Source organism: Scyliorhinus torazame, chromosome 10 (assembly GCF_047496885.1).
Source record: "Scyliorhinus torazame isolate Kashiwa2021f chromosome 10, sScyTor2.1, whole genome shotgun sequence".
Taxonomy (NCBI): Eukaryota; Metazoa; Chordata; class Chondrichthyes; order Carcharhiniformes; family Scyliorhinidae; genus Scyliorhinus; species Scyliorhinus torazame.
The window spans coordinates 36,214,516-36,228,162 of NC_092716.1; the positions used below are offsets into that span (position 1 = coordinate 36,214,516).

A 13,647-nucleotide genomic window follows, 5' to 3' on the forward strand; every position below is an offset into this window, starting at 1 on the left:
TGCATTTAGAAAAAGGCGGAAATACTGCACTTCGTCTCTTAATGTAATTCTTTGTGAAATGAAATACTGTATTTGAAATCGCGAAACAGGGAAAGGAATTTACCTTTCCGAGCGCAAGTTTCTCAAAAGTGTGTTTCCCAGCTCTATGCATTCAAACGTAAAGTTCTGAGAAATTTAAGAGAATTGAGTTTATTCGTCAATTGAAAAGTAATGTAAAGTGTGTGTTTTATTTAAAATTTTTAAAAGACAGTTTAAAAGGCTTGATCCTGGGGGGAAATCTGCCCACTGTCAGAAAAATGAATTAATCCCAAAATGTTGGCTGGTAAGGTTTTTCTGCCTAAAAAAGAAAAAAAATCTTAGAAGCTTAACGATCTGAGAAAATCAGCACTTCGCGTGTGCAACATTGTGGCAAAATCCCCCCCCCCCCCCCAAAATAAAAATCATAATCTTCCAGGAATGCTCGCATGGTGATATTGTCTTGCAGCTAATGCTTGTGTTTTATGTATGTGTGTAAAGGGAGGATTGAGAAATTAAAGACAATCTGTCCATAAAACGATCGCTTAATAGTTGGAGGGGGTAAAAGAGAGAGAGAGAGTGAAAAAAAACCCACGACGTCTTGGGAAGAGCTAGCAGGGACCCCTGTTAATCAGGGCTGGAATTAATAAATCTATGCAGAGGGGTTGGAGTTTTAAGCAGATCGCCTTATTATTATACATATACAGTAGATTCTTTATTTCCTCTGCCCCCCCTCCTCCTCCTCCCGCTTGCATTTGTGTGGCAGTCAGTATTTTTCATTTTATAAATATATCTCTCTATATTCTTGACTTTGTGGCTGACTCCGAAAAGCGTCACTTGAATATTGATCCGAGGTTGCTAATTAGCCCTTCCCGTCGTGCCTTCGTAATGAAGCACATGCGCACTGAATTAATCACAGCCATTTTTGCACGGAAACTAATTAGCAGAATAAAGATCCATCGACTTTTTTCATTGCGAGTTTCGCCCTCTTTTCCACCGCGATCGCTGAAATTTTTGCTCCTGGAATGTCCTGCCTGTCCTAATGCGAGTGTCGCCGGGCCCTGAGGATTCTTTGTATGGGATCTTTACGAGCTGATCTGGATTACACCATTCTCTTTTTACAAACAGCAGACGGTGGAAAATCGTAAGTTTCAACTTTTTCTCTCTCTCTCTCTCGCTCTCTCTTGCCACTTTGCTTCTTTGTGGATGTGTTAATTATAGTCAATCGCCAGCGCCCCTCTCTTTCTCTTCCTCCGCCAGCCTGAAGCTTCAACCCCCCCCCCCCTCCCCACTTGTACTTTAAAAAAAATATTATCATTTGCAAATGGTCATGATAAATACAACCGCATCCGAGCAGAACTTTGAATACTGAAGTTTATTATTATTATTTTTTTACCTGTTATGTTTACATCCGCACCAACCTGATCTTGACCAGCCGTCAACAGAGTCTCGACCCCCCTTATGGTCATTTTTTTAATGCAATGTTTTAAGGGTTGCAAGCGGTCCCTGTTGAAGTAAATGGCTATCTATTTAGTGGTGATAGAGAGGATGAGAGCTGGGGCTGCCGGAGACGCCACGATGCGAGCGCGGGACTGAGGGCTGGAAGTGCCGGCAGCTGCCTTGGGGTCGTAGCCGGGAGATGAAGCTTGGAGCTCGGCGTGAGGGTCCGTCTTTCTCCGAGGGAAAGGGAGCGAGGGGGATTTCGCTTTGCTTCTGTGGCCGGGCTCGGGGCTTTCTTTCTCCGTCCTGTTTGGTCTCTCTCTGTCCCTGGATGTGTTAGTTGGGATGCAGTTGACTAAAAGAGGTTGGATTTCCAAGTTCTTCATTTTGATTTTCTCTCTCTCTCTCTCCCTCCTCCTCCTCGAGTCCCGGGATCGGAAGACGGCGGGGTTAGAGAGTTTTCTCTCTCTCTCTCTCTTGTATTTTAAAACATTTCTTTTTCAGGATTTTGTTTTCATTCTTTTCTCAGTTCCTGGGATGTTGAGGGGAGGGGAAGGAGGGGAGGGGTGGTGGTGGGGGGGCAAGCTGAATGTAGGAAAGCCTTGATCCCGTGTTGACTTTATTTTCGGATACTCAGAGTCACATGTGATCGATCGGTTTTGGAGAATGTGTTTAAAAAGAGCCGGAGAGTCAGCGAGCGGCACTCAGATCGGAGGAGAAATCCCGGAGGTAGACAGGGAGAGAGAGAGAGAGAGAGAGATGTAGCGAATGAAAGAAAGAGCGAAGGAAAGGGGAAATCGTTCAGAATGAGAGTGACAGAAAGGGCAAGGGGAGAGATAAGCGGGTCAGAGCGAAAGGAAGGGGGGGGGGGTGGAGAGGAGGAAGGGGAAGAGATAGATAGAGAGATTGGGGGGTCAGAGGAAGGGGGTCGAGGGCTGGAAGATAAGAGAGGAGAGAACGGACGGGGCAGAGAGTGAAAACGGCAAGATGAAAGGCAGGGAGGGAGGAAGGAAAAAGGGCAAAGGGCGATAGAGGGGACGGAGAAGATGAAAACAAGGGAGAATGCAGGGGGAGAGCGGATCGGCGAGGAGGGAGAGATGCTGTGTTGTTGGCAGATCCAGGAGTGTGAGGGGGGGGGGGGGGGGAGTGAGAAGAAGCCAGATTGGGACGAGACAAGGCAGAGAAATTAAAAAGAAAAGGGGATGGGATCGACTCTCATCAGGGAGACTGGGAGATTTGATCAGGAGAGCCAGACGGCAGGGAAGGAAGGGGTCGATCGGGGGCAACAATAACAACAACAAAAAATGAGGTGGACTCGCTGAAGAGACTTGAGACGGAGAAAGGTAGAGAGAGAGAGAGAAGTAAAAAAAAAAATCAAGTGGAGTAACAGGAGAGCAGAAGTGAAGTGGAGGGGAGATGCGAGATGAGATGAACGGATAATCGAGGCTCAATAGGGAACGAGGACACATCAGTCAGTCATTGAGATCATTTGTGCCGCCAACACACCATTTCGGGGCATCTGATATCAGATCGAAGGCGATTTTTATGACTTTTGTACACACACACACAAAAATCAATGGAGATCGCAAAGTTTATTCAGTACACAGATCCGACGAGATTCCCTTGCAATTGGGTATTTTGTTTTGGAAAAAAGAAAAAAATATATATATTTCAAATTTTCGACGCGAATATAGATGATGTAGATGCCGAATTCGAATTCTTGTGGCAACCAAATGTTATATTTGAATGATTAGGTTGGAGATTGGGGCAGGATCTCCTCCCCCCCCCCCCCCCCCCCCGCTTCCCCAGGCTGCACTCCCTCCCCGCCCCCTCCCGCCCGGGTCAGCCCGAGTTCGTACGGCGGACGGGAGGTGCGTGCATGGCGGCGGAGGGGAAGAGAGAGGATGCGCCGAGCAGGGTCAGGAGCTGATCCACGCCGCCTGTCGCCCAGCCAGCCTCCCGCCAGGTGTTTGCCTGCAGAGACACATCGCTCGGAAGTTCTGGCAGAAACATGGTCACCGCCGAGGATCCGATTTCACTGCATTTTGACTGTGCAAAGGCACCGCACATCGGACCAGTTATTCCAGTTAACTACAGGGGAGGGGAGCTTGGAGGAGGAGGAGTGGTGCGGGGGGGGGGGGGGGGGGGGAGAGAGCACAAAGGGGAGGTGTCAGGGTCGTGATCAGCAATTATTTATTTATATTTCTCAAACTATAATAATGCTGTACTCTAATTGCGGGACATTTTGTGTGTGTGTGGTGCTGCTTCTTGACACGTCCACATTCAGGTCTGTTGCAGATTGCCTAGCCAGACCTATTTTTAAATCAGCACAGTTGGTGCGTGTGCCTCTAACCCTGTAACACTTACAAGTGAAGGTCCCAGATTGAGAGTCGCCGGCCCAGACACTACAGCACGGTAGAAATTTTGTTTGACGCGTTTTTAATTGGAGCTACCACATTTAGAAATTGGACTCAAATGCTTCTTAAGTGCAGTTTGATCACAAGCATCTCCAAGCCAATGTAAGTGATCCGTACAGTATATCCATTTACATGATAAGAAATGGGATAGAAATGTATACAGGTAATATTCTTCATAAACAATACAAAAGGACCGCAAACTTAAATTATGCATTTCCATCCAAACGAAATATACAGTCCATTTTCAGCTTTTATTTCATTGTGTAACCTGAAAGTAAATGACATTAAAAATTAAAGACTACAAGTTGCTGTTAATACTGCTTCATTGGGGCATGGTGTTTTGCAGTTGTGTTGACACTTGCTTTTATAAATTATATTCATTTTAATACACACAAATGATTGACGAATTGTAACTGACCAGGATCTTTTCTTCCCTCTAAGCTTGATAGTTTCCATTTGTCATTTAGGTGTCTCCCAAGACTGGAATTTAGTGTTAGGGTATGCACTGGCCGATTAGATCAGTGGCCATTCAGTGTATGTATTGTATGTTAATTCATCTTCAGGACTCTTTTTAAATGCACCAGAGCTGGTGCCTTTAAACCACTAAACTCATCTACAGTAAGATAGTTCACTTGAAAAGATGTGGACGACCTCAGTGGAGCAGCCACTACAAAAAGAAGGGAGATGTTTTGCCTTTTTTCATCAATTGACCTGTGGTGTCGATAGCGAGATGTAACCATTTTATCCCTCTAACGTATGCCTTTAAATGATAATTGGGGCCCCTCAGAAATTAAAAACTAATATAAGCCAGGCTTTCGTCTATTCCAAGCACAATAGTTAAAAAAAAGCTTATCTACAGGCATTAAGAACAATAGTGTTTACCAATAAATTGCTTGTAATTCTAAATTGGCAAGGCTTGTCTATGTGTGTGGGGAGGGGCTCCTTAATGTTTGGTATTTTGAAAGCACAGTGGTGTCAGAAACCTATGCAAGCCTTTAATGCCTTCAGAGGCTATTTGTCATTTGACAGAACTGAGCCAGTCACTCTTTGCTTGATGCCTTCTCCCACCAAAAAAGAGAAGGGCACCAAGTGAAAACAGTCCAAAGTGGCTCATTGATGGAATGTTTTGTATTGTGTGTATTTGTGCGGCAACAGTTAATATTAAATCCTTGCGGAAACAGCTTGGTTTAATTTTTTTGGGCAAAACCCAGGCTATATTTAGATGTGCTATTGGAACTTATATGCACACTGCTTATAGTAAATGTTCAGTATTGTAATAAAATCATTTAAAATGTGTCCCGGGGCATTTATGGGTCTGCAAATGTGATATTTTTGCATTTGCTAATTTTAAGTATTTTAAATTGGCGGTGCTTTTAATATTTCCGGCTTGCATTCAGAAATGCAGCAAGTTGGAGTTTTAAATTTGCTTAGAGAATATTAGAACAAAAAGCCTATTCCTATTAATTTTTTCATAGCTGTTGAACAGTGCTACAAAAATGTATTTTGATTTCACCCTACTAATAAAATTTAGTACTTAAATTCCGTGCTATCTAAACTTGGAGTAAATGGAAATCAAACTCCATCTTTTATGTATCGAGCATTAATATTATAGTAAATAGATAGGGTACTTCCATTGATCAGAATTCCTAATTATTTGTACTTTCTTGGCCGTCTGGTGCTCAGCTTGAACAAATGGAGTTTCATCTTACTTAGATGAGTCAAAGAAGCAGGTTGTCCTGTGTTGGTGGTAGATTGATTGAGTCAAGGCCTAAAATGAATTGCCGAGGCCAGGAATAAAGGGCCGTGAGTGTGTTCAGGTACCTGTGCTGCAAAGCGAAAGCTTGCTCCATAGCAGTGTGGGAAATGATGCAGCCCTTGACGATGCCAGACAGAACTGTAGATGTCAGGCTTTGCACGGCAAGCCGAATTGAGCAGCAAGGCAGAATGATTCAGATTAACCTTCGCTTGAACATTGTTTAACACAAGGCTTTGAATGAAATGCTTGCTGGCACATTATGTATGTTTGTGTAAATTTGCATAAGCTTCGAAGCTGGGTACAATAATTGTGTTTGGTATTGTAGCTATGGTCGTTGCTGTAGGGGACATGGAATTATGTTCTCGATTTAGTCTTCCCTTCCATTTATCAAATCTAAATCCTCCACAACACAATGTACTCATTATTGTAAATAGAAAAAGTATTTTTTTCATTCTCTTATCTGTGTAAGACGGTATGAGTATGTGAAAATTAATGAATATATTGACAAACTGAGTCAATAGGAATAGTTCAACTTAACGATACATAGTATGCAACTGGGAAGAAGGTAAGCAGTGTAGTACTAATCCTTTGTTGATGAGTGAAGTCACTCATTGCCTCCTTTCTATGTCATTTCCTAAAGAGCTGAACAGAAACTAAACAGTAGAAGATAAAGAGCTGAAATTATTAAAGCCTTGTCCGCAGTCCATTTTTGTTTGAAATGTGCTGGGAAAGAATGAGTAATGTAGGCCAAGAATGGGTGGGAACAAGCAGAGGCTGAAGCGGCCGTAGTTCACGTAAAGCTTACATCTGCTTAGATTCAGAGCAGGCATTCTGCTGGAAGAATGATCTTTAGTGTAACTGAGCTAGTATGGGGGGAGAAGCTAAGTTGAACAGGTTTTGAACTGTACGTGTACACCTAAAACAAACCAGGTACTGGCTGAGAACAGAGGCTAGTTCAAACAAGGTTTGTTTCAGCTCGATTTGCATTTCAGTATGTAACTGCCATATAGGGAAAGGGGAAGTAACTTGACCAACACTTTGGGAGCGTGTATGCCATAGTGTATCAGATATAACAATGATTCTATAAAGTTAATTGTAGCTGGTCTAATTGTTTTGTAGGAATGAGACGTTAAAAAAAATACTGAGTTAAAAGATTCCTCTTTAACTCTCTGTGTACCAAATTTACATTGTAGTGTCCAAAACGCTATGCACTGCTATTTGTTTAATATTTGCACAAATTACTTTTGTACCAGTTTAATTCTGGATGCTGTGAAGCACTTATAGATAATGGAACAACCGACTTTCTCAAGACTCCGTGTTTCCTGAATAAACACTAAAACCCGTTCTTGCTTTTTGACCTTGGTACAGAAGTATTTACCATAGTCTCAAAGGACCTATGTAGTTTCTGACTGGTCTCTGACAACACTTAGATACCTTTTTCAGCATTTAAAGTGGCTCTAATGTTCACGTGGCCAGTTTGCAGCATTGTTATAGGCTCCAGTTCTTTTTTCCCCTCTCCGGTCATGATTATGCTTCCTTAGCCGCATTCTCACTTCTCCTGGATTCAAATACAGTCATTAAACTGTGGTGCATCGATATATTAAAAGCTTTCAAATAAAAGCTATTATAGACAAGTTTTTCTCCCTTTATTAAAAAAAAACGACCCAAAATAGGAATGACACATGTAATCATGGTGCAACACATTGCAGAAAATGCATTCATCAGCTCTGTTTCTCTGCTTGGTGAATTCCGTATCTCAGCTGTGCTATTTTAGAGAGGTACTGAGCAGAGGCAGCCTCTCCCAAAAGCGACAGAAAGATAGATGATTGTCCCAGGCTGCTCTTTGTCATTTTCTTGTGTCTGGTATTGGTGGCATGGCACCCACTCGTATTCTACCCGTCACATTGATATTTGAAGATCTGGGCCACAGAGGGGATTCAGAGGTGAAAAGGTAGGGAGGCTCATAAGGTAGCTTTAGTAAATGAAGGTGAAGAAACAAAAATGAAACATGCAGCATAGATATGATCTTTTGTCTTTCTTCTGTTTATAAAAGAACTAATAAAATGCTAATGCATAAAATATGATGAGTACTTGAAGTGGACTGGCATATGTCACTGTGTTATTCCCCACACTCTTACAAATTAACACTGACATATTGAGAATTGAAATCCATTGTTACATACCACTGGTGTTGTTTTAACAGTGGCACTTTCAATTTGTATTCTTAATCCCTGGATACAATGTTATGACTTATTAATATTGAATTTTAGCTCGTCTGCAAAGTTGTTTTCATATTGGTACTTTTAATTGAGATTCCAGGAATTGAGCTCACCTATTCTGGCCAGAAGATTTATTGACCCTTAAAAACTGGACCTAGAGTCTCTAATCAGGATAAAGAAGTTGGATTTAGTATCATAAATATCAGGATGAAAGTCTTGATGCCAGACTCCTGAAATCTCAGTTAATGAAGCACCAATATTAAAACCGTTTTAATATTCCTGCAATGAACAATATTAAAATAAGCTATCATCAGGGCCTGTCTATCTTGGCGTTGACTATATAAAACATATTGGGTGTACTATCTGGGTTTGAGATGGAATTGACATGTAGATAATTAGGGAAGTATCTATCATGACATTGTCCCCTTGGGTACCCATAAACCAGAAATTTTGGCTTGCTGTCGATTATCCTGCTTGGCCAATTAAGATATAGTCTTTTGCTCTGCGTTTCTAAGTGTATTTCAGTTTAATGGAAATCAGAAGTGATGAGTTACCCCTTGGAAAGTGTTTGTCCATTTTTATCCCTCCACCTTTTGTCTTCCACCTCGCATTTGCTCCCCCAGCCCTCCAACTCGCCTTTTCCTCCCCAGCCCTCCACCTCGCCTTTTCCTCCCCAGCACTCCACCTCACCTTTTCCTCCCTAAGCCCTCCATCTCGCCTTTTACTCCCTCAGCCCTCCACCTCACCTTTTCCTCACTCAGCCCTCCACCTTGCTCTTTGCTCCTCCAGCTCTCCACCTCATTGTTTGCTCGTCCAGCTCTCCACCTCGCCTTTTCATCCCCAGCCCTCCACCTCACGTTTTCCTCCCTCAGCCCTCCACCTTGCTCTTTGCTCCTCCAGCCCTTCACATCGCTGTTTGCTCCCCCAGCCCTCCACCTCGCGTTTTCCTCCCTCAGCCCTCCACCTCACGTTTTCCGCCCTCAGCCCCCCATCTAACCTTTTCTTCCTCCAGCCCTCCATGTCGCTGTATGCTCCTTCAGCCCTCCACCTCACTGTTTGCTCCCCCAGCCCTCCAATTTGCTGTTTTCTCCCTCAGCCCTCCACCTCACCTTTTCCTCCCCAGCCCTCCACCTCGCAGTTTCCTCCCTCGGCCTCTACCTCGCCTTTTCTTCCTCCAGTCCTACACCTCTCTGTTTCCACCTCCAGCCCTCCACCTCACCTTTTTCTCCCTCAGCCCTCCACCTCACCTTTTCCTCCCTCAGCCCTCCACCTCACCTTTTCCTCCCCAGCCCTCCACCTTGCCTTTTCCTCCCTCAGCCCTCTACGTTGTCTTTTCTTCCCTCAGCCCTCCACCTCACTGTTTCTTCCCTGAGCCCTCCACCTCGCCTGTTCTTCCCTCAGCCCTCCGCCTCACCTTTTCCTCCCTCAGCCCTCCACCTCACCTTTTCCTCCCTCAGCCCTCCACCATCCCATTTCCTCCCTCAGCCCTCTACGTTGCCTTTTCTTCCCTCAGCCCTCCACCTCACCGTTTCTTCCCTCAGCCCTCCACCTCGCCTGTTCGTCCCTCAGCCCACCGCCTCACCTTTTCCTCCCTCAGCCCTCCACCTCACCTTTTCCTCCCTCAGCCCTCCACCTCACCTTTTCCTCCCGCAGCCCTCCACCTCACCTTTTCCTCCCTCAGCCCTCCACCTTGCCTTTTCCTCCCTCAGCCCTCTACGTTGCCTTTTCTTCCCTCAGCCCTCCACCTCATCGTTTCTTCCCTCAGCCCTCCACCTCGCCTGTTCTTCCCTCAGCCCACCGCCTCACCTTTTCCTCCCTCAGCCCTCCACCTCGCCTTTTCCTCCCTCAGCCCTCCACCTCGCCTTTTCTTCCCTCAGCCCTCCACGTTGCCTTTTCCTCCCTCAGCCCTCTACGTTGCCTTTTCCTCCCTCAGCCCGCCACCTTGCCTTTTCTTCCCTCAGCCCTCCACCTCACCGTTTCTTCCCTCAGCCCTCCACCTCGCCTGTTCTTCCCTCAGCCCACCGCCTCACCTTTTCCTCCCTCAGCCCTCCACCTCGCCTTTTCCTCCCTCAGCCCTCCACCTCGCCTTTTCTTCCCTCAGCCCTCCACGTTGCCTTTTCCTCCCTCAGCCCTCTACGTTGCCTTTTCCTCCCTCAGCCCGCCACCTTGCCTTTTCTTCCCTCAGCCCTCCACCTCACCGTTTCTTCCCTCAGCCCTCCACCTCGCCTGTTCTTCCCTCAGCCCTCCGCCTCACCTTTTCCTCCCTCAGCCCTCCACCTCGCCTTTTCCTCCCTCAGCCCTCCACCTTGCCTTTTCTTCCCTCAGCCCTCCACCTCGCCTTTTCTTCCCTCAGCCCTCCATCTCGCATTTTCTTCCCTCAGTCCTCACCGTTGCCTTTTCCTTCCTCAGCCCTCCACCTCGCCTTTTCCTCCTCCAACCCTCCACCTCGCATTTTCCTCCCTCAGCCCTCCACCTCACATTTTCCTCCCTCAGCCCTCCACCTCGCTGTTTGCTCCTCCAGCCCCCACCTCACTGTTTGCTCCTCCAGCCCTCCACCTCGCCTTGTCCTCCCTCGCCCTCCACCTCACTGCTTGCTCCTCTAGCTCTCCACCTCGCCTTTTGCTCCCCAGCCACCTCCTCGCCTTTTGCGCCTCCAGCCCCTTCCTCGCCTTTTCCTCCCTCAGCCCCCATCCTCGCCTTTTCCTCCCTCAGCCCACCTCGCTGTTTGCTCCTCCAGCCACCTCCTCGCCTTTTGCTCCCATAGCCCCTCCTCTCCTTTTTGCTCCCCCAGCCTCCTCAACTTTTGCTCCCCCAGCCCCCTCCTCACTTTCTGTTTCCCCAGCCCATTTCTCGCCTTTTCTCCCCTAGCCTCCTCACCTTTTGCTCCCCCAGCACCCTCCTCGCCTTTTCCCCCCTAGCCGCCTCTCCTTTTTCTCCCCCAGACGTCATACTCGGCTTTTGCTCTCCCAGCCCCCTCCTCACCTTTTGTCCCCCTCCCCCTTCCCCCCCGTGCCTCTTGATCAGATGGAAACCCCCGGCTCACCTTTCTCCTCGTTTAAAAAAAATAACCCAGAAGTACACATTTTGGATCGGTTAGAAACCCAGAGATGGGTGCACAGCTGATAACTGCAGTTTTGCATTTGAAAAGTCCAATTGTACTTGATCAGTAACTTGTGTCTCACACGGTTAAGGTAAAATGGTATGTAGCTTTCAGATTAATGTTCAGTGTCATGATCAATTGTGACATGAGGAAGGTATAGCTCAGCCAGTTATAGTATTGTGTACCTGCGCATTTTATGACATGGGGTGACTAGTGGATTAAAACATATTTTTAAATTAATTTCCATTGTTGGTGTTATGTTGGAATTTGTAGGCCCATAAACTTTTCAGGAACTATTTGTCTTGCTCCCAGCAGAGTCTGTGATTTTCGACCATTCGCTCAGTAGTAGAATTTTCCTCCACTTTTTCATTCTTCCCCCCCTCCATGTACTCAGCAGACTGTTCTTTTGTGCATGCACTGTGGCTCTAGCTGTGCAGTGGTTCCTGGAAGTTTGCATCACTTGCATTAGCAGTGGACTCCTCTGCATGTGTGTTATCCTGATTTGTAACATGCTTTCTTGTGCATGGTGACTGTTGACTGGGTGAGAATGGAAAATGTGTGAGAGTGGGAAAGAAGCAAACTCAGTGCCAGGATAGTCAGAGGATGAGTGTGTTCTTTTCCACATAGCTAGATCATGAAGGGTAATGGTAGGGGACCTCTGATCCTTTTGCAATTCTTTAAGCTTTTATTTACAGTGACACACATTTGTACCTCCAGGTGTAACTACCACAGTTATAGTCTGCTTTTTTATAGAAAAGGCGAGTATATTATAGGGCAGCACGGCGGCACAGTGGTTAGTGCTTCTGCCTCACAGCGTCAGAGACCCGGGTTCAATTCCAGACGTGGGTCACTGCCTGTGAGGAGTTTGCACGTTCTCCCCATGTCTGCGTGGGTTTCCCCCGGGGTCTCCGGTTTCCTCCCTTAAGTCCCGAAAGACGTGCGTGTTAGGTGAATTGGACATTCTGAATTCTCCCTCCGAGTACCCAAACAGGCGCCGGAGTGTCGTGATTAGGGGATTTTCACAGTAACTTCATTGCAGTGTTAATGTAAGACGACTTATGACACTAATAAAGATTATTATATTATATATATGTATCAAGCACAGGTGAAGCTCCAGTTAATGTCCACCACCTGACAACAATTAATCACCCAGATAATGTACAAATAACACAATGGAGTTGTTGTGTTTTTTGTGAGTAAATTGAAACAATGGGCCAGATTTTTGTGAAGTCGGAAAGACACTGCGTCCTTTAAAAACGGTGGGCAGGACACAGATAAGGAAATCCTGCCTCATCATTTCTGACAGATCCAATTTTTCTTTTTAAATTTAGAGTACCCAATTATTATTTTTCAAATTAACGGGCAATTTAGCATGGCCTATCCACCTAACCTGCACATCTTTGGGTTGTGGGGGTGAAACCCATGCAGACACAGGGAGAATGTGCAAACAGTGACCCAGGGCCGGGAGTCGAACCCGGATCCTCAGCACCGTAGTCCCAGTGCTAACCACTGTGCCACATGCCCCCCCCCCCCGCCCCCTGCAGATCCAATTTTTGATGGTAGGGGAAATGAAGCAGAGAGTGATTCACAGGATGGACACTCACATTCAGGTCCATTTGAGCTTACTGCTAAATTCAAACAGATCCCTTTTTCCTGTTGCAAGGGCCTTAACTCGCCGTATGGGAATTACAAATTGATGGAGTAGATGTAAATACTCTTCAAGGATAGGTACATTCAATTTAAGGGCTCATGATCTGAAGATTTTTAAATGCTCCGCTCTATAAACTTTAAAAAAAAGCCACTGCTATCTGAGACTTTTTTTAAAAAAATGCTGGACTATTTTGATTGACTGACTTATGCTCCGAAAAATTGGCCTCTGATCATGCAGTTTCAATAGAGGCCTTTGTTGGTATTTACCAAAGGGCTAGCAATATGTCATAAATGCTTGGCTAAATTTCACAAACAATAATTGTCTCAGCAGGGGGTTCTGAGTTCACAGTTTTCAGTTTGAAGAATCTATGAAAGGATTATCTTTCTTTAATATGGGTGCTGAATAGAAGTTTGTTTGTTTTTATAATAGATTAATTTGAATGGACTTTATGAATGGGAGTTGTATTAGATTCTTAGACATTTATTATTTTCAACTTCATATTGCAGCTCAGGAGACTGGGTGAATGATCATAGTGGTTGCATGGAGGGTATGAGAGGCCATTGGGAGGTGGATGCAGAGCATACGTTGTAATTGAGTTGGCAGGGACGGTATGAGGAGCTGTGCGTGAGGGCTCAATGGCCTAACCTCAAAAACAACCGGCTTGAAGCGGTAGAGAACCGGGAGGGGCCTTCCACCCAGCCCACCTTGGCACTTGCCTACCCTGTGGCCAGAGAAAATTGCTAATTTCGGAATACTTTTTATTAAGGTGGCTCAAAATTTCCCAACTCAGTCTATTCAAAATCTGGTCCTGTGCCTGTGGGTACGTTCACAATTTGTTTTTATTTCTGTTTGTTTGACAGCGTATTGAGAAGCAAGGAAGTGACAAGTGGATGTAAATTTATTGGAGGAATTTGATTTGGGTAGTTTTGTTTTGAGGGTGTAATGGCATTTCCTTTCTAGACAGTGAATTTGGGAGAAAGTGGAATATGGAGAGAAGCTTGACAATTGAATAAAGCAGAAAGCAACCGATTATAAAGGAGAAAAGCAAA

At 45.4% G+C, this 13,647-nt stretch overlaps 1 protein-coding gene across 4 annotated transcripts in view; it reads left to right on the plus strand.

Annotated features, from left to right (window-relative positions):
• Positions 1 to 829: 829 nt before the first annotated feature.
• The window catches only part of zfhx3b (zinc finger homeobox 3b), a 594,034-nt gene continuing 581,216 nt past the window's right edge, over positions 830 to 13,647 (plus strand). For 3 of the 4 annotated variants that reach the window (XM_072517941.1, XM_072517942.1, XM_072517940.1), the window contains exon 1: positions 830 to 1,159. The gene's annotated coding sequence lies outside the window, so the exon portion shown is untranslated. Of the gene's footprint in view, positions 1,160 to 3,634; positions 3,975 to 13,647 lie in introns of those variants that run through there. The other variant, XM_072517943.1, reaches the window with a different exon arrangement.